Raw genomic sequence first — 21,862 nt, forward strand, 5'->3', positions numbered from 1 at the left:
TTCATCTAGATCCTAGGTGATTTTTCCTTGCTGTTGTTCCTTGTTTCCATCACAACTTTGATTTGGTCGCCAGAGGGATGAACAGAGCCTCTATTACCTACGCTATTTTTTTCTCTCCAATTGAAACTATAAACGCCTGTCGGAGTCTCTGCGAGTCCCCCTATAATGCAGCTTTTGACTCTGTATACCACACCTAACACCAATGTAGAGCATGAATTATGACAAAGCACCACAAAGTGATGGCAGCTTATAATAATAATAACACAGATACCATTCGTTGTATATTCACTTTGTGCCAAAGATTGCGCTAGTTATTTTTAATTTTTAAATAATATTTAATCACATATAGTTCTCACTGCAGCCCTATAAATTAGGTCCTATCATTCTATTTTTGAGATAAGAAAAGTGAGGCTTAGAGAAGATAAGGTCACATATTTTAAGTGACAGAGTAGGAATTCAGACTCAATTGTGACTATCCTCAAAGCCTCATAGGTACGTAGACAGATAAAACAGCATGATGTTACAGGATGCTACGCACTCTTCCCTTAATTCCTGGAAAAGAACACCTTAACATGAAAGTTGGCTCCCAAAGGTAGTCAATGAATAGAAGACCCTCTTTACCTTAGGAGGTATTTCTTCTAGTGTGATCCAATGAATAGCTGCTAAATGTCTTTTACTGTTAAAAAAGTAGATTCATGAGTCTTATTTCAGATCTAATGGTTCGGAATCTCTGTAAAGGGTGGGAAACAAGCCCAGGTATAAGTATTAAAAAAAAAATGTTCTTTTGCCCAGGAATGTTTCTGAACTATTGACATACACTGTCTAAGGAGATCTACTCACCGGGCTGCATTATCTCTGGTTTTCTCCTCCAGACCGCCTGCCCCAGGAGGAAAGATGGCTGGATTCCTGCAGACTCTCTTGCCCTCCAGCTTCTGGGTGAGTTCAGGCATGGGGATAGGGGGAGGGTGGCAATAATAAGGGATCAAGGGAGGGGAAAAATTAAAAGACAAGGGATTTAATCCTCAGTTTCCCTTTCAGTCCATTCATTGTAGATTTGCTGCCTCAAGCTCCCAAAGGCCCTAACACCTGTTAGGCAGCCCTTTCCACATAAGGAAATCTTTAGCATCCAGAAACCACACCCTTCTTTTGTCTATTTAGGCTCTGGATATAAGTGCTTCTTTCTGTCGTTAGCTCCAAGGTACCAGACTATCTTCCCTTAGTTTTTTCAGAGTCTTTCCACATCTCTATAAATAGCTCCATTTGTTCAGTTTTCTCCAGTGTCTCCATTTGAGAGTGACCTCTGGTTCCTGGCAGAACCCTGATCTCAACCCTGACAAATATGACATAAACAGCTATAATTTATCTATGTCTTTTGGGTTATTCTTTCTACATTGCACGTATTAGGGACTTGATACCCTTAAGATGCCTCATCTGTTATAGAAATAGTATACTTTCCTCTCTAGCTGTTGTAAGGAATAATAAAGTAAATATATAAATTGCATAACATGTGCCTACTACAGACTTTCTGTTAATGTTATTTCCTGTCCTGCCCACAGCATGCTGCCTCTATCTCATCACTAATGTAATGTGACTGGACTCTAAGGCATTGCTTATTAACTTCAGGCCCTCCTTACTCCTTGCCATCCTCTCTCCCCCAGCCATCTACCAACGCTTCCCATCAGAGGAGCCTTCATTCACTGTCTTTCCTGGTTTTCTCAATCTTACTGAATGTTCATTCACTCCAAGAGCTACCCTGTTAACTTCCACAGTCTCTAAGCTATCTCCTGTCTGTCTCGGCACCAGACCTTCCCACTAACTCTAAATTAACCCTTATTTTTCCTACTGCCCCAAATTGCAGGCATCTTCAGACTTAGCCCTCAGAACTTGCCTGAACTAAACTTCAGTTTAATGGAAGCCTGTTGTTTTTCATCTACCAGATATTGTCCCTATAATCCAATATTTTTCTGAATCCCAGTCATGCTTCTAAACAATAATCTTTCACCACCTGGAGCTTTGCAACCCTCTCCTAGACTCTCATTCTACATCTATCCTCAGGCCATTGCAGCTGTCCAAGTATTCATGTGCAGGTGATAGACCTTCTTAGCCTAGAATCAGCAGAAATTTTTTTCTCTAACCTAGAAGAAAACTTGGGGAGATTGAATAGAATCTGTTCACTTGAGCACCAAACATGTGCCAGGCACTCTGCTAAGCACTAAAGGTAGTTGATTCTGCCCACAGCACAGGCAAGAATACAAGAATAAGTCAGGTTCTCTTCACTCAATCATTTCATAATTCCTAAGAATTAACCAGTGAATTTTCAAAGAAGACAATTGGACTTGTGGAAAATGACAGAGCCCATATCTACAACTTATCTACAACTGAATCATTATACAGGTTACTCTATATACTTATAACCAATGAACTATAAAAATTTACAGTGGGTTATAATACCAATAAGTACTGTCAACACCTGCCTAACCCATTCTAGTTTAGCCATCCATGATTTAGATGGAATATGAATCTGTACTAGAATACTTGCTTCCTGCCTCTACATTCTGATTCCTCTGTCTCAGAAAGGAATAATCAATTCTTTTGATTATGCCCTTATTTATAACATAAAGTATCTGAGTCATGGTCAGTTAGTAGTGCCACAAGGGTTCCTACAGGGTTTTCTTTAAATGTTGACTCTACTTGTCTAGACTTCTGTACTGTTAAAATTATTTTTTAAATTAAAAAAAAAAAAAAGGGAAGCCACTTCATTGAGGGAAGAAAGAATCAAGATTTGGAGATTGTTATGCACCCAGTATTTTACCCAGGACAACTCGTTTAAGCCTTATAATAAACTTAAGAAATAGTAGTGCACTAGAGCTGGTATGCCCTGGTTTGTGAATGACAATTATTAACAACTCTGTCCAGTTCCATGTGCCTATGAAAGCATGTTGAAATCTTGAAATCAGCCATAGTGGGAGTATTCACACCATGGAAATTACTAAATTCTGTAAATCAGTGGTCCTTTTTTCCCTGAAAGAACTGGTTGTAAAATATTTATAAGCATAACACTGGGTATGATGGCTGTAATTTAGAGATGAGAAAAATTAGGAAAGAGAGGTTTTTAAATTTGTTTTCAAAATTTTGTTGATATTTTTGCTTTCCACAAGGGCCATAGGATAGTAAACAGGAAGCCCAGGACTTCAGATCAGTGTTGAATGAATCTAAAATTAGTTTTGTTTCTAGTATTCATGCTACCTCTTTAAAAGGATTAATTGCTATCTATTGTCCAAACCATTTTTCTCGCCCCCATCATTGGTGTATTTGTAATGATAAGGAACATCAATTATGATTAATTAGCTGACCATTTATAAGTGGGAAATAATTCTACCTAACTTTAGGGGTTAAGAGAAAATACTAGTGAAAGTCAACAATAAAAAGAGCTAATTGCAGTTTAATTCTAAGTAGAAAAAAATGGGGACAGAAAAGGTAGCTAATTTGGGGATCCCTGCATTCTATTAAATAGGAAATTGCTAGAAATTGAATATATGAGGCATCTATGTATTAACCAACCAAAGTGTGAGAATATTTCCTCAGGATAGAAAACATTGAACCTAATTTGTCTAATTTGACATTTATCTCTCAAATCAGTATTCATTACCTCTAACCTCAAGTAAACACTTTTAAAAATTATTCCCTGTTTGTACAATTTTTGTCCAATTTTGCATATTTTAAACATCCATATTCCATACACACATGTGGAGTTATGCAGAATTTTCCCTCTGCAGACAACCATACAAATAGTAATGCATGCATAGCCCAAAATGGAAGCTTGCAATGTGTGGAGAATGTGGAAGGATGACATGGATTTTAGTGGAGCAACTGTTTTCTTGTTGTTGTTGTTGTTGTTGTTGTTTTTATAGCAATAATACTAATAGCTCAAAAGTGATCACAATTATAGATATTTAGTAAAACACTGTGCTAGAGATTATGGACATGTGCATTAAAGTACACACATGTAAAATCTCACCACCATACTAGAGATGAAAACGTGACAACTAGGTAACCATGGAGACAGAAGCAGAGACAGCAGCTACTAACTCTGAATACCAATTAACAGCTAGCATTTCTTTATGTTACTAAAATTGGTTGCCAGAGCAACTCACAGGATTGGCTTAGGTTATCAAATGAATTACATACTGAATCCAAAAAGTCAGATTCTTTAGAATTTTGTAGATCTTAACTTAGAGAAATTCTGGGTGGAGATTCATGCTACTCTCAAGATAGTATCTGTTGTCTCTGATTTTTCCCTTGTCATTCTTCCTCCTTTTCTTTCCTTTAAAATCTTCCTTAGGCAGAACTAGGATACATACCTTAACATTTTCATTTATGTTAGCATCGAAAATAAATAAAATGAAGCCACTATCCAATAAATTCTTTTAATATAAACAAACACAAGGTTATATCTACATAAAATGGTTGCTCCCTGGGTAGCTACAATTTATCAAGCAACTACTATCTATGCGAGAGAGGCTTCACATATTGTATTTAGTCTTCAAAAAAAACCTGGACATAAAAATATTAACTATGATTTGCTGAGAAGCAAATATTAAATTGAATTGTTTGCCACAGGCAGGATTCATCCTGAAATCTGGTTGTCTTCCAGAGTCTATGATACAAGCAACAGCAGAGCCCAGTGAATAAGAGCCAGCTTGTCTTAACTCAGTTTCCCACTCCATAGCTTGGTAACCTTGAACAAGAGATCTAACTGCTCTAGTTTAGTGCTCTATTTTACTGAGTTTTTAACTGAGATTTTCTCACCACCTCTACTACAACCACCCCGCTCCAAACCACCTCTTTGCCCTAGGTTATTACAACAGCTTCCCAGCTTCTCCCCAATACCCAGCATGATACTAATAAAACATGTTAGTTCATGTTATTTTTCTTGTGACTCTAATCTCTTAGGATTGTAGTGAGATTGAATGAGAAATTCCCTATAAGAAAATCAGCCTAGCCCCACACATGGTGTAAGCTAAGCATTCACTCATCGGACAGATATTATTGAATACCTACTATGTGCTCAGTGCTGGGGAGATAGCAGTGAACAATACCGAGAAGTATCCCAGACCTTGCAGAGATTCCCTGAAAATACAAAATATGTCAGTTCATGGTAAGTGCTAAGAGAAAAACTTAAAGCATGGGAGGCAAATGAGAAGGGGGAGTCTAAACGGTTCCATGGGATGACTGGAGAAGGCCTCTCTGAGAAGGTGACATTTGATGAAGACCTGATTAGTGAGTGTGTGAGCCATGTAAATGTGTGGGGAAAGAGTACCCCAGGTGGAGAGCTCAGCAAGCGTCGAGTCTGCCTCAGGAACAGGTGCTTGGCATCTGTGAGGAGGAGAGTCTGAAGAGTGGTAGGTTAGAGACATTGTGGAGGGAGGTGCACATCACTTGGAGCCTTGTGGAACATACCAAAGGCTTTGGCTCTTACTTTCAGAGAAATAAGTGGTCACTGAAAATTATCGTGAGCTGATTGTGTTTTGTTAGGATGCTCTGGCTGCTGGTGACAGTTGGGAATCTGTTGGAATAATCCATGGCAGATGGGCTGATGATTTGGTGGCTGCAGCAGAGGTGTCAAAAGTGGTAGGGATGCTCAGTAAAACTTCTCAGTAAGTGATGGCTATTACAACACTCTCTGACATTGTCTCTATATTTTAAGCTGAATTAATGAATCGGTTTAGACAAACTACCACTTGGTTCCATGTTTATGCCCTGTCAGTTCATGCTAAGCAATCAAGCCTACTTGTATTATAGTCGATTTATAATATTCTGACTTACAGTGAATGGTTTCCTGGTCATGTTTTTCTTTTAACACTTTGTCACTGTTTACCCACAGTGCTATAAAACATTAAATAATTAATATGAAAATTATATGGTGGTTGCCACAGGTGGAAGGTAGGGGATGTGAGAGGTGGGTGAATATGGTCAACGGTATAAACTTCCACTTATAAGTTCTGGGATATAATGTACAGCCTGGTGACTATATTTAACAATACTGTATCATATATTTAAAAGCTGCTAAAAGAATAGACCTTAAACATTCTCATCACAAGAAAAATAAATTATAACTATAAGATGATGGATGTTAACGAAACTTATTGTAATTATTTTTCTACATATATGTATATCAAATCACTATGTTACACACCTTAAACCAATACAATGCTTTATGTCAATTATATTTTAATAAACTAAAGGGGAAGAAATGAGCAGATAAAGTTTAAAAAAGCAAATAGAACTGAAATTGAAAAAATATAATGGTTAAAAATACTCAATAAAGTGTTAGAGGATAAATAAAAATTAAAAATAAATAAAATTTATTTTAATGAAAAAAGTAAACTATGTAAATATTCGATTGAAAGCTATAAAGCAAAATCACTCCCCTTATGAAAGATTGTCTTTCCTATCATGCCTTGTGACTAGAAAACACAAAATGGTGAAGTGATACCTGAGATTTTTACTGAAGCAAGTTCAGTAAGCAGAAAGTAATGTATTACTTGAGCTAGTCCTTTAATAAGATGCAATGTATTAACGTCACTGCCCTTTCAATAAAGCTCCGTGAATGGATACAATAGTAAAGTTATGATCGATGGCATTTTTTTTGTTGTTTCTCAAAGCTTTTCTCTAATATACCACATTTCCTCATGAGAAATAATAAGAAAGCTGTTCTCTGTTCTTTACTGAGAAGAATTAAAGATTTGTCAAATATGACAGCCTTGAGCCTTCTACTGAGAGCTCTTGTTTATTTCCTGAACCTTAACTAAATCTTCCTAGAGTCTAAGAATCAATCATATTCCATACGTACACCTGATCTTAAAATGATACAAAATGTAACATGTATTAAACTCACTGTTCAAACTTTTAAGGTTTTTATTTGTGTAGGCAATCAGGAACAAGTAAGGACTTTTGTCCTAATAATAATATTGTTAATAAAACAGCTGTTAACAGTGTTGAAAGTAAGTATAGCATTTACTTTGTGCCAGGCATTGTTCTCTGTGCTTTAAGTCTAACTCATATACAGTGGTCACTACAATCCTATGAGTGAGGTACTGTTGGCATCATCCCCATCTACAACTGAGGAAAGCAAGCACAGTGAAATTTAATTATTTACTCTAGATTACTCAATAAGTAGTACAGTTGCAAGTCAAACCATGTAGTCTGACTTCAGACTCTGTGTTCTTAACCCTGACACCCCACTGCCTATCACCATGTAGAACAGGATAATATTTAAAAATATTACCCCATTTCATTCTTCTTGGACTTCCATCCCTAAGCTTCCCTCACCCTTACCACCTGCAGTCAAGCTGGAAATGACTTTTGCTTTCCAAAAGCCCAAGCCTTTATAGATACTTATACAAATTGCAGACTCTTAAAACGAAACAGATTGCAAAATAGGGGTTGAGGGCAGAATCACTTAAGTTATAGTTATAAATGTGAGCTTGTGACCCAAGATTTATATACACGAATCTACGACGTAGATTAGATGTCTATCTTAAACAGAACATCACAATCAGTATTACACTGATAATTAAGAAACCTAGCATAATCCTTTCCCACAGCCAATATAGCATTTTGTTGCCCTTCTTAGAATATTTTAAATGACTACCAGCATATATAAAGGATGACAAATCAGTTCACAACAGTCTTACTCTAGTATCTAATGCCTAACATATACCTCATTTTGTGTACAAATAGACTTGACCCTGAAGTGCTTTGTAAATAAATTTTATAGCTGAAAAAGACTGCAAATAACCAAATAATGTGGAAGCTGTCTTCCTTATTGTTAATTGATGGTTTTATTTCCATATCATAAACATTGGCTGGATGAATATTGTTCTGGCATATATACTCTGTTCTGAAGTTGGCAGAGAAGAAAATAAAATGCAAACGTGGCAGACAAAAACCCTTAAGTTCTTCAAAATCATAAATTGACGTTACAGATCACAGTCTCCCAAACTGCTAGAAGTTAAAAAATAAAAAAGTCCTCTTAATAGGAAAGAAATTAGTAGAAAAGGCATTCTTACTTTTATGAGAAGACTCCAGAAATACAGCAATGATTAAACTAAACAGTTTGAAAATGAGCATACAGTGTTCCTGATATTGGCAAGATTCTCCAGCAGCAGTCATCAGCTCTCATGTGCTTCTTGTGAGGTTAAAAGTAATTATCTGAAACCCAGCTTCCCAACTATCAGGTGCTCACATCAGTATAATCTGGCAAGCTGAAAGGAATAGAGAGTTCTAGTTCAGAAAATATTTTAATCAGTTAATTCTATTATGCTTCCTACTGATTACCTTTTTAAATGTGGATATCGCAGTCTGTTAGTGATTCAAATGGAATTTAAGATATTGTTGTGGGTTTATCATAATGGATACCTATCATAATGGTATCGAAGCATGGATAAATAAGAAGTGTTTAACAGAGTGCTGTAGAAGAGAGAATTTATGAAGTGTCTGAATATATCTGACTTCTTGACTAGCAGAACAGCATAGTGGCCAAGTTTACAGATTCTAGACCCAGACACTCTGAGTCCCTATCTCAGCTGTGCCACTTACCAGCTACACGAGCCCAGGCAAGTTACTCAAAACTTTGTGCCTCAGTGTCCCCATTAGACCAAATGGGTATACTAATAGTATTAATATAGAATTACCTGAGAATAAATGAATTATATAGTAAGTGTTTAGAATAGGGATTAACACATAACAAATGATATGTAAGCAGTAACTATGATTATTGGCCATGAGATAAATGAACAATGTGGTCTAGCCTCTCTTTTTTAAAAAACCATATTATATATAATCACCCTTGTAAATGTTTGAAAAAACATACATATATAGTTCATGAGTTCTTACTAAGTACTGTTATAAGCAGTACACATATTTTAAGTCATTAAATTTAGGAAGAAGATGTATAACAAAATATTTTATTAGAACTTGGATGGAAATAAAAGATATTCTCCATTAATAATTATTATTTTAAAAATTACTTACTATAGCACTTATAGAGCTAGGTCATGGGAGATGTATAAAGTTTCCACTAATCAATGTAGGGATAAAAAGTAACCTTTATGAAGCACAGAATGACATACTGAATTAACTATGCAGCATACAACTTGAAATTCTTAGTGTTCAAGACTAAAGCTGGCACGGTCTCCTTAACTGCTAGCAAAGCTATTTTAAATGCAGGTTAACTAAAGGCCAGACTGGAACCAAGCTAATTTAGGGTCAAATCAAGCTAATTTAAACACATATACTCCAAATCCAAAAGGCATGCCTATTATCCCTTTCTCCTTTCCATACAAGAATATCTCAATCTGTTCTTGTATCAGCATAATTAGCAACTTATGTCACCCTGGCTCTGAGATAAATACTAATTAAAGAACATTTTTCTGCCAGTAAACACTTGCCTCTCAAACCGGCACTTTGAAATATGTTATCACCTGGTTCTATAAAAAGTAAGCTGGGTGGGGTGGCTTCTGAGACCTGCTGGGATAATATTTGCACTATCCTAGTGGGTGCTTCTTTTGCATACAAGCCTTCTTGCAAATATAGCTCACAATTGTCAATACGAAGCACAGGGAAATGAGTTTCTGTGGAGAAAACAGAACTGTTTGCTTATTCTCACAGATCCGGCAATTCTGTGCCCCCAACTCGTTGGCATGGAGTGACAGCTGGCCATTCCAGGGTGGACAAAAACATTTCCCCCTGGCATGTTCTCTCCACTGGCCTATGTTGAACAGAGGCCAAGTCCATTTATAGTTATTTCAAGGACAGACTTAAGATTTATTTCAAGGGCTCTAACAATATTAGCTTTTCTAAGGAAGCACGGCGTGATACCCACTATTGGTTGGCTCAGAGACTTAAGCCTACAACGTCTCTACAAGTTGGGCAAACTTTCGTAATTATAAAACACACACTCCTGCTATCCAGAAGCCTTAACAAAACAACTCAAAATCAATGTACATTTTCTTCATTTCCTTTGGCATAAACTTCCTCAGAGCTCTCTCAAGTTTCTTGATAGCAGAAGGAGGTTAAATAAATGTTGAAAACAAACCATTAGACTTGCTGGGCTGGATTTTTGAATAGCCTCCAAATTCCACCATGGCCACTTCTTTCTGATGCGCCCATTTTAATCCTAGGATATTAAAGCAGTTGGTAAACATTAACTTACAGATCCTCTTAAAAATCTTTCTGGGTGGTAGAAGTCTGAGCTCACAAGTGGAGAGTGTGTTGACAGGCCTTCCGTCTGGAACTCAGGGCTAATACCTGGCAGTATCACATTCAGAGGGGCAGATGCATTTCCACTTTTCACAGGGGATTGTGTCTGCTGTAATGTGATAGTTCAAGTGCCTGGCTTAGGGCCTGCTTCATCGCAGATGCTCAATATAGCTTTGTTGACTGAATGAAACTGCACTTTATTAAAACAATATTTTCTTTTGCTACTTTGTGGTGTCACTTAAAGTCTAAATCAGGAACAGTGGGGTCCAAATTAATTGGGAAAAATCTACTTTTTAAAAATTTTAGTATAGTTGGCATACATTGTATATGAATTGCAAGTATACAACATAATGATTTGACATTTATACATTTTACCACATGATCACCACACTGTCTAGTAACCGCTGGTCACCATTCGAAGTTATCACACTATCATTGACTATGTCTCCCTTCACCGTTTTCACCCATCCTTCCACCTCACTTCCTCTGGCAATCAGGAATTTATTCAATTCTTCTGAAGGTGAAATGCCTATGTTCATGGAATAAAAATTAGAATCTTATTTCTTTAAAAACAGTTGAACTATTTTCTCCCCCCACCCCGCCTCTAGCTTTAATGAGAGAGAACTGAATAAGTAAAATTGTAGGATATTTAAAGTAAGAGAAACACTAAGAGAAATAATTAGCCATACAATGCGAGTCTAGATGTGGTAGCTTATTGCTCTGTTAATAATATGCATCATAGCTTCTCCTTTCTATAAACTATGTGCATTTACCTTTAAAAAATTAGACAGAAAGAAGGCACACATGATTTTGAGATGCTGTTGTTGTTGCCAACACCAAAACATAACTACGTGATTTTGCCAAAAACAAGCAATAATAAAGTTCACATCATCACCCTAATAAATACTACTTATAACTACAGTTTCTAACAATTACCTTTCTAGCCTCTTTCAACTATAATTTAATATTGTTAAAATTCCCACAAAACTTAACTTTGGTAAAGGTTTAACTGTTAGTGTCAGGGCAAATATTCTCAAATCATTAATTTAAACTTTTTTTTTTTTAATGTATGAGGCATTAGTGAGATATACCATACCCAATAACTTAAACATAGAGAAAATAATATTGTCATTTCAGAGTTAAACTAGCAAAATACATATATTCTGTGTGATTGACCATTTGCGGCAATTAACTAAGAACTTGTCTGTAAGTCTGTGTCTCTCCACCCAGGACTCCTGTCAGAATGCTCTGGAGAAATCTCAGAGAACCAGGCTGGATAAGATTGTATTTTAGTAGGCAATAACTTAATCAATTGCACTGTATTGTATTGGGGGAAATTCTAACACCAGCAGTTAAGTGAAAAGCCTACCTGTACCCTGTGAAAGCAGAGATGAGCATCACCAGAAAAAGGCTGCTCTTAGGTACCCAATCAAGGTGGCATTTGCCTTTTTTGATGCTTTAAGTTCCAGGGTCTGGCCCTCAAATTTATAGTTTGATCTTTTGGCACACAGATTGTATGGATCTTTGGGATTCTCAATGTCCACACTCACAGAGATTGCTGTATTAAAATTCAGTTAAAGAACTGAAATGTCTGGATCAGTCAGTTAATATATTCTTTCTTAGAAGATAAGCTACATGCAAAGCCACATTTTCATTTGATTTGGTAAACTAGGACAAGAAAAAGGAGATTATTAGATAGCAAGAGTGTTTAGCAGTGTCAGGGGTATCATAAATGGTCACATCTATTGGAAAGTACATCTCTTGCTGGCTGGACAGGACACTACTCTCCTAATTTGTGCTTGAGTGGGCCTGGCTTATTTTTTTTTTCTACCTATGGTTTAGTGGTTCCCAGTCCTGAGTGGGCAGCAGAATGTCTTACTGAGCTTTGAAACAGCAAAAATTTATCAATCCCCCACACCCTCTCCAATCTAAGATCAATTGATTTATAATGGGAGTGACTCTCAGAAATCTTCTTGTTTAAGAGATTCTGATACAGACAGTCTTATTATTTGGTAACATTTGTTCTTTGAAATCAGAAAGACTTGAATCAAAATTCTGGGTCTGTTACTTAGAAAAATTAACTTGGGGGGGGCTGAAAAAATTTTCAGAGCCTCTGTTTCTTCATCTGAAAACCAGGTATGATAATGCCTACTTATCAAATAATATTTGTAAATCCAATGCCAGCTAAGCATTCAGTAAAATAGATAGCTATTTACTAACTATCCCCATATAGGGTGTAAACAATTGATTAGGTTGTTGCTTATTAAACTACATTCCTGGATCTCTGAGAAATTTTCCAGTCATTCTGATTGGAGTCTTAGGTGTAGAGATACATGATTAAAAATTCTTGGTTGATTCTCATAGATGGCTAACTACACAAAATGGGTGGGTTTTACTAGTTTAATGCTGCAAAAGTAGTCTTGTTTTCCCCATTCTCAAGTTCTTGGGGATGGACGTTTCTGCAATGCCACAAAATATAGATAAAAAGTCTTTTTGTCTATATTTTTATTACAAAAGACTCAAAGCTCATATCAGTGGGTTGAAAATGTTTCAACAGAAAAAATCTCATCAGAGTTATCTTTTAAGAAAATTTTAATATGAAGCTTGTGGTTGAAATATAGATAGAGTAGTGATTGTTAGCAACTTTAATTTCAAATAATAAGTAAAGGATGTGTGAGATCATTTTGCTCTTTAGATACACTCAGAGAAAAACAGAAGTTGGTAGAAAAAACAGGATAAATGGTGTGGGAAAGTAACATACAGGGCAATACACTTCCTGACGCCAAATAACTCCTGCTAGTCTAAAACTATAAAAGCAACTCACAGAAGTTCCTCATTCACTGAGAGTTACTTTGATCCTGGAGAGAATCTAGTTTACTTTATAACAAGTTGTGTATAATCTATGTTTCTTCGGGTTCCATGAGCCTGGAGGTTATAAATGCTATGATACTAACAGAAATAAACCTTGCTTCTATAGACATTCCCATCCAATCCTGTGTGATTGCCATCTGCCTCAAGGCATCAATCTGGTATTTCTGGGAATGCTCATGAAACTTCTCACACGGCCAGCGACAAGGATTGCCAGTGGCCACGTGGCCTGTACCATCTTGTCAGTCCTCTTATTTTAGGCACCTTTGGTACTATCTGCTCTGTGCCAGATATCTGGTTCACTACGTGCTCTCTCTGAAGACCAACCTCTAGCTATTTGTCCCACAAACTTTGGCTGCTACTGATATAGTGAAGCCATCTTTGTCACAAACCAGGAGGAAAATGCTGAAGTTCTAGAGAAAAAAAGATCACTCTCTAGCTTCGGTGTTAAACTTTGGAACATGTGTATAAAACATTGCTACAAATGCTCCAAATCTTCCAGAAGATTCAGTGAAAATAGACCTTTCAGTATTGACTCACAGCACCATTCTCCCGTTCCCCACTTTGTCGGGATCAACACTTGATTCCATAGGGAGTTCCAGACACAGATACTGCTCTCTTCTCATAGCCGCATACGTGTGCACACACACACGCGCGCGCACACACACACACACACACACACACACACACACACACACACACACACACACCCCTACACTAGTCTTTGTTTGTTATTAGGGCCAGGTTATTTTCCTAATTCCATTTTACCTTAAGATCACCTCTCTACTGGAGGATACTTTGTCCTTAAGTAAATTGATTCTGGTGACCAGTCTCACCAGTTCATTAGTTTTAAGATCTGAAGCCTAGCAACCAACAGCCTAAAATCAAAACTGGGGCTTATTAAATGAGAAAGATGAACATAGAGGTATTAGAAAACACTAAGAAATGTGACAAGGAATACTAATTTTTTCCATTAAAAAATAACCAGCCAGGCAATACGCCCCCCAGGACTATTCTATTCAGGCTATTCCTCTACTTTTATTACATGTGCTCGTATGTATGTTAACCACTGATTTCAAGTAGATGCTGATAGCAGCTTGTGCTGACTCTCCCCAAGTGTGCCTGAAAAGAACATATGTGACCTGTTATCTTTTCTCAGCGGATATATCACTCTCCATTTTACCAGTCCTGGCAGGGTAAAAGGAGAATCCATGAAACTACAAGATTGAAAATAAACCCTCCTTGCTTTAAGAGAAGCCACTGACCAAGGCAAGCAGACTGATGACAGATGTCTTACATTCAAAACAATCCTGATCCACTTCCAGAGATTCAGAAAACTCCAAGCATGAACTGTTTCACTTTACATCTCATAGCATCGCAAGTCTGTTTTCAGTCACTCATCAATTTCCAATGAGTAATTACTTTTTTATATCACTCGATATTTCACTCTTCTTAAATATATCATATATGTGTCTTTTCTTGGTCTTGCGTAAATTTTTTTTTGCAAGGACACTCATGAGCTTGTTCCAGGGAGTGAACATCTTAAATGTCATTACATGTCTAAATATGACAAATTGAATTAGAGGAAATATAAAGAGTCACATGACTCGATGTTAACAAGGAGAATGTTTAAACTGTACTGTAAAGAAACATACTATAAGAATTGTCACAAGCATCAGCATGCAAATATTTCAACACCATTACTTCAAATAATTGCCATTTTTGAAAATTTCAAAGGATGTTTAATTTAACTGAACTCGAGTTAGGCAGCCTCTTTTTATTTCTAAGTAGCATGTGTTCTGCAGACAAATCCAAATCCAGGAAGCTAAGCCAAAGCTACACTTGCAATTTGAAAAATGCAAACCATCTCTGTGAAGCTGCTTCTAAGTCAATGTCCAGATCATGTTTAAGTTGTTTTATTTCTGTATAACTTTGGATTTGTGAGTTAATGGTTATTTTTGCAATGCCTTTGCTATTTATGCAACACATCCACAGTTTTTGCAATTCAGGAAAAATTCCCTTAAAAATTGAGATTAAAAAAAATAATAAAATGTGTTTTGCAATGAATGTGGTGGATGGAAGTAGTGTAGTAGGAACTATGAACCTTACACAGTATAATTCTGTTTCACATTCTAAAGGCATGGTAGTTTTGATTGTGTGAAAAGTGATGGATCTAGGCTTTTCAGCTCTCAGGGTAGGCTGGTAGATGAAAAGGTTCTGGAGGTCTTAGGCCAAAGTTGGCAAAAAGTATTTTAATACTTATCTTCCCATTAGGATATGTACTATATGTTGTTATCAATATTATATTTAGCTATTTGCATCAAAATAACATTATCTTGTATTTACGATATAAATTATGGTTTGTTGCTTTCACATATATTCTATCATTTGATCCATGCAAGACAAGCAATATTATTTTCATTTGTTGGATGACAAAGTTAAATAAAGCCCAGAGTACTCTGTGCTAGAAGGTGATGCTACAGCAGAGAATGGATAGTGAAGTCATAAATTGCTGAACCTCAAAGTGGGAACTATCCGGAGCTTGAAGGAGAGAGCAGAGGGATTTATGCATCCCTTTTTTGTAAGAAGGAGTCTCTTCCCTGCTTCCCTTCCCAAGACACAAATTTATAATAATGCAATCTCAGAGAATAAACATTAGAAAGAAATTCGCATTCATGTCACCTAAAATATAAAAAATCAAATTAGCTTACTTTTCTGAAACCATAGGTGCTTAAACCACACAAATACTAATATTTTATATTGGTCTTATTAAAATTCAGTTACTGTATACACATCGATCTTTTTTTCCTTCCGTATCTCTTGGGTTGAGACAGGAAGAGTTGTGAGCCTGGAGTTCATCTACTTCTCCAGGGACATCCCTTGTCCGCTAAGTAGATACAATCCCACAGGAAAGTGACACCATGGAAAGGCAGCATTTTCTCCAAAGCCCCTGGAACAGCTGCCAATAAGAGCTGCAGTTTAGAAGAGACTCCAGGGCAAATAAATGTAGTGACTGAGTGGCTAACTGCAACAGAAGAGCTTTGCTTCCCATCTTCTCGGGAATTCTAGAGGTCAAGTCTCTGTGCCTCAATTCGGCCCAACAATGTCATTCATAAAATAAGAATATAGATTTAAACAAAAAGTAACCCAAGCCATTTGACCTTCTATCTCCATCCTAGTATCAAGTCCCACTTAACTTTTATAAAGGCATAATTATTATTCATGAGACATTGTTTTTGTCTAAATTCTTTAAGGTGACTAAAGCAAAGGTGAGTAATATATGCCAAACCCTTTCCTGTGGAGTGCTATACAAAGTTTATTTTTTTAATTGACTCAACTCCTTTAAAAATAAAACAGAAATATAAACCAATGCCATAAGTGCACAAACACATGAGATCATGCTTCCACTTCTTATTATGTTAGATGTGTGGAAGGGGAGAATGAGGACAGCAGAAAGGGTGAAGGGGAACAACAACACGGAAACAATAAGAGTAAAGTTTCTGATAAGAGTGCAAAAGTGAGGTCACATCCTGCCTCTAACTTTTATTCAGTTATCTAATAATTAGTCAGTCAATCCCTAAATTTCAAGATAATCATCTGTATTACATAATGAGAAAAGTCTACTGTAGTGAAAATTAATTGCTGGAGTATAAGAAATTAGAGAGGACCCCACACTTAGAAGGACCTGCACTTGGTTTAATGTTCTATTACTTGATGTTTCCATTCTTCATAATTCATGAACAAGGGGCCTTGTATTTTTATTTTACACTGAGCCACACAAATTATATAGCTGGTCTTGGATGTCTTGGCAAGCTCCAGGCTATAGCCCAGCTAACCTCCATTTTAAAAAGTGTGTGTGTGTGTGTGTGTGTGTGTGTGTGTGTGTGTACAATCCTTGAAAAGAAGCTATGTTAGAGTATTTTCAAAAATAAAGTATTCTTATATTTGGAAACTATAATCTTCTCAATTTACCTGCTCTATCTGTGATATAGTTTATATTATTATAAAATATATTGTTTTAGAGGATGAAGAGAAAATGTATTAAAAAGATATAAATGAAAAAAACAATTATTTTTCGTTATAAATAACTTTGAAGATAAGAATGGCAATTATAAATATGTGAACACTCGTGCATCTGGCATTTTTAGCTCTTTGGACAGTCTGAGCTGGAGGAGAAATGGATTCTGAGAGGTTCTGGGATGAAGTGAATATAGCATCAGAGAATAATTCAAAGAAATTCTCCACATTTATCAATTTATTCAGGTTTACCTTAACATCTTTCCCCAAATCAACTTTCTTACTCCCAATCTCATCTTTATTTCTAGGTCTTTTCTAATTTGAGACTATATGTATAATGTCAGCTGCTCACTATGAGAATTGTTCATCACAGAAGCCTCCTCATTTCCTTACTTAGCGCTAGCTGGTAGTCTAGACTCAAGCAGTTATGGCCTCAAGGGACTGTCATTTTTCTCAGAAGTCGATTTTATTATTCTAAGCATTTGTTTTTTGGCTCTAAGTCAAGAATTATATGTTGAATTGTGTCCCCACACAAAAAGTTATGTTGAAGTTTTCATGCCTAATACTTCAGAATGTGGCCTTATTTGGAGAAAGTTCTTTACAGAGGGACTCAGGTTAAAATTAGGTCATTAAAATGAGCCCTAACTTAATATGCCTGATATTTTTATTATAAAAAGGAAATTTGGACTCAAAGATCGACGTAGAGGGACATAGGAAGAAGATGGCTATCTATAAGCCAAAGAAAGAGGCCTGTACCAGAAGGGAAGGTCCCGCAGCACTCGGAACCAACCCTGCTGACATCTTGCACTTGGAATTCTAGCCTCCAGAACTATGAGATAATACATTTATGTTGTTTAAGATGCTCAGTTTGTGGTACTTTGAACAGCAACCCTAACAAACTAAACAACTAGTATTTCAAAAATCTTTAAAAGAATACTTTTGTGGTTTCCTGCAGTGGTGATTTTCAGTTATGACATCTTAACACACTGATGTGTGACTGCTTGTGAGGTTTATCATAAATCATTGTTCTAATTAATAATAGTTGAAGTAATAGACTATTCTGAAAGATTTTCTTATCTTACATATAAGATTTGATTAAAATTCTCCCTATAATAAAATCCATACTCTTACCAATGTAAATTCTCATATGTTCCCTTGAAAGTTACAGAAATAAAAATATAGCTAATGTGCGTGGGATTGCAAACTACCCTGGGTATGCTTAGTAAAGTGTTTAGCACATGTGACTACTGACTGCCTATAAGAAAAAAAAATATTTGCACCTGCTCTCCATAAGATAAGACCAGCTTTCTAACTCTAATTTACAGTTATAATATACCCATTTTGGAAAAAGTTACCTCACCTGGGATTCTATTTTCTGAACAACTGGTATATTGTTTTAGGACATTGTTTCTCTTTCTGATATTATCATTATGGAATTTGTACCAATACAATCTATATCTATATGATGTTACTAGGCTACAGTAGTCAAAAGGGAGAAATTTACCATAACCAATACCGCATAACAATATTGGATGCATTTTTACTAAATTAACAAACTTGTTCAGAAGAAAAAACCAATAGTCAGATACTAGACATCATTGCTACAATCTATAAATTTAATAAAAATATTTTCGAGACAGTTTAAAAACATCATTTTGAAAACAATAAATTTTGATTCATTGATAATTATTATTTAATATTCATTTTCCAGTCAATTTAGATTGCTCATAGCTAGATATTTTGGAGCTTATGTGATATTTAAAAAGTACTTACCTGTAGCATTAATTTAAAGATCAGAAAACTAAATAAAACACTGTAATGGGGCTCCCTTTTCAAATAACAGTCTCTCATAGAATTACATTATTCTCCTCCAGTACTGAACATACTCCATAGAGTTATTTTAAATAGTCATTTCCCAAACTTTTTTGATTTAAAAATCACATATGATGTTCTGAACCTTCGTAGCACTTTTTAGTCTTTTTATCATATTTGCAGGATATTGACTAAGAAATGGTTTTAATAAAAATCTTTTATTTTAGAGATAAGACTAAAGATCATGCTTTTGAAAACTGAGTTTCACTTCAACGTAATTTTTAGTAATATTCATTCTACATAAAAAACAAAATTGCAACCTTCCACATATACCATGCAAAAGCATGCAATTTAATTTACTTGAAATCAATTATTTCATAACAGAATACATTTCAGACAAACTTTTAAATGAAAGATTATGTTGGTTTAGTGACAATGCATATGAAAATGTAGATTGAAATTTAACATGGTTTAGCAATCAAAACTAGAATAAATCTGCTTTTATAACTATTAAAACATCAACTGAGAATTATTTGTTTAAATTTTGGAGGCTTATATTTATGTCTTTTATCTAAAATACTAGTTGAGAGAAGTTTTAAACTACTATTGCAAGCATTTCTTTTTATATTGCCCGCTTTGGTGTGGCTAGTCTTTATTCCCAATAAACGAAAGTCCAAATTTGATATAATAATAATCTATTTGCTTTAAAAATATCTTTTGAAAGCTGTAAAGCCATCTTCTTATTATAAAAAACTTTGTAATTATGACTATAACTTACAGATAAGGCAAAGATCACTGAAGCAAATGTATAGAATTATTATTGTTTTTGTTTGTCCTTAACTTCTATAAGACCAAAGTTTCTTATGATTTCTGCCTTTCAACAATGGTCAGTTCTAAATCTGAACTAAACAATCAATGTCTATAAATAAAGAATACTCAAAGCTGTACAATTGTAAATAGAGGTAGAGGTGGTTAGCTGAGTCATGATTATATTTATCACAGCTCTCCTGCCTTCTTACCCTGACTGTTTAGTAGGCTCCTGGAGGCTCTCATACTATTGTTTTAAAAGGAAAGAAATAGTAAAATGATATGAATTATTTTAGGATTGCATTAAGATGACAGACTGGGTATACATACATGCATCTATTTGTCCCCTCTCTCCTCAAATACTTTGAAATGAGGGGAAAAAAATCCATATTTTTAAAAGAAAAACTCACTAAACTATTAGAATAGAATCTTCCTAGCAGACTAGAAGTCTTAAGAAATTCCTTAAATTTTGGAATCGAATTGGGTGGGAATAACAGAGACACAAGACTAGAGGGCATCGAACCACAAAACACAATAGGAGATGATTGGCAAACTGTTTGGGGAATGCTCAAAATTTAAAATCAACCAATTAAAAGAGCAGGAGGGTCCCTGGGGGGTGATGAAAAGGATCATCATTTGTGTTAGTCTTTTTAAGAGCAGAGGAATTCCGCGCCCCCCCGGCCCCTCCACACACACACCCGGACTAAAGTGGTAAGGATGAGTGGAGAACACAGAAAGCAGAATGGTGCTCTAGGTAGTCAGTGATCCCAGGAAGAAATAAAGCCACCGCATGCAGAGGACTGGCCCTCAGAATAACACAGCAAAACATGTGTGCCACCTGCCTCACCAGAGGCAAGTCCTATAATTAGCTGACACTCACCAGTGGATGAGCATCGCTCTCAGATACTCTCAGAATTATATCACCCTTAAAGCAGGTGACAACGTATAACATCTCAAGTTAATAAACAAAACAAAACAAGCCAAAAGTCTATTATTTAAAGTTATGGTGATTAAGTACCGGAATAACTATGAACCCAAACATTTAAAAGGAAAAGAATACTACAGTGGTTCTGGGCTGGGAGCGGGTGGCAAGAAGCTGTTGCTTTTCATTCAGTAAAGTTTGATCTTGGATTTTGTTTTTCTTCTCGTTTTAAAACATACATTATGGGAAATTAATAAGATTATTAATTTGATTTGTGTGATTTTTAAAAACCATCATCCATGCATAAAAAGAAATTCAAGAAAATATTTTCATTAAAATAGCAGCAAAACTTCAAAATACCTTGGAAAGGATCTTATAAGAATTGAGCAGACTTTATAATGAAAACTGCAATACCTAGGAGTATAAAAGTAGGCTTGAGTATATTAGAGGAAAATCCACATTACTCGATGAGAATAAACAATCATAAAACTATGTCAATTTTGCCAAGATTAATCTAAAAAATAATGAAAATTCCATGAGGGTGTTTTAAAAAATTAAATTTGAGAAGGTCCATGTTGATTTCACCTTATAGAGATGTGCAAGAATATCTAATCATTGCCCTCCCCCACCCTCAAAGGGCACTGAAGGGAACTTACTCAACAGAGAGAAAAATATATATGATAAAATTATAACAATTATAAGAATCATAATGGCAAAGAAATAGATAAGGGGGTCAATGAAACAAAATAAAGTACAATGACAGGCCCAAATATGACTATTACTAGAATGATTAAAGTGGTACTTCTCATCAGTGAAGAAAAGAAAGACCATCCTATAAATTATATTGGAGTAATTTTTATCTATTTGTTTTTTTAAAAAGTTTCTACCTGATGTTATATATAAAAACCATATTACATATGGATTAAAACATACGTTTACAAATAAAACTATAACAGTATTTGAAGATAATATAAAATTTTTTCTTTAATATTTTTTGGGGATGGGAAACAGCTTACATAAATCCCAGAAATCAAAAAGGAAAACATAAACCTGTGAATTTATGCATATGTTTAGGAAAGGGACTAAGATTGGGGCAGGAGGTAGGAAATATGTACTTCATTATTATTTTGTATTATTTGAATACTTTACAGTTATATTAAGTCCATATATTAT

General features: G+C 35.5%; 1 long non-coding RNA gene across 1 annotated transcript in view; it reads left to right on the plus strand.

The window, feature by feature from the left end:
* The window catches only part of LOC120608295 (uncharacterized), a 53,294-nt gene that overhangs the window by 17,724 nt on the left and 13,708 nt on the right, over nucleotides 1-21,862 (plus strand). The window contains exon 2 of the long non-coding RNA XR_005654370.1: nucleotides 873-936. This is a non-coding gene — a long non-coding RNA (uncharacterized LOC120608295). The remainder of the gene's footprint in view (nucleotides 1-872; nucleotides 937-21,862) is intronic.

Source organism: Pteropus medius, unplaced genomic scaffold, assembly GCF_902729225.1.
Source record: "Pteropus medius unplaced genomic scaffold, Ma_sr-lr_union100, whole genome shotgun sequence".
Classification (NCBI taxonomy): domain Eukaryota; kingdom Metazoa; phylum Chordata; class Mammalia; order Chiroptera; family Pteropodidae; genus Pteropus; species Pteropus medius.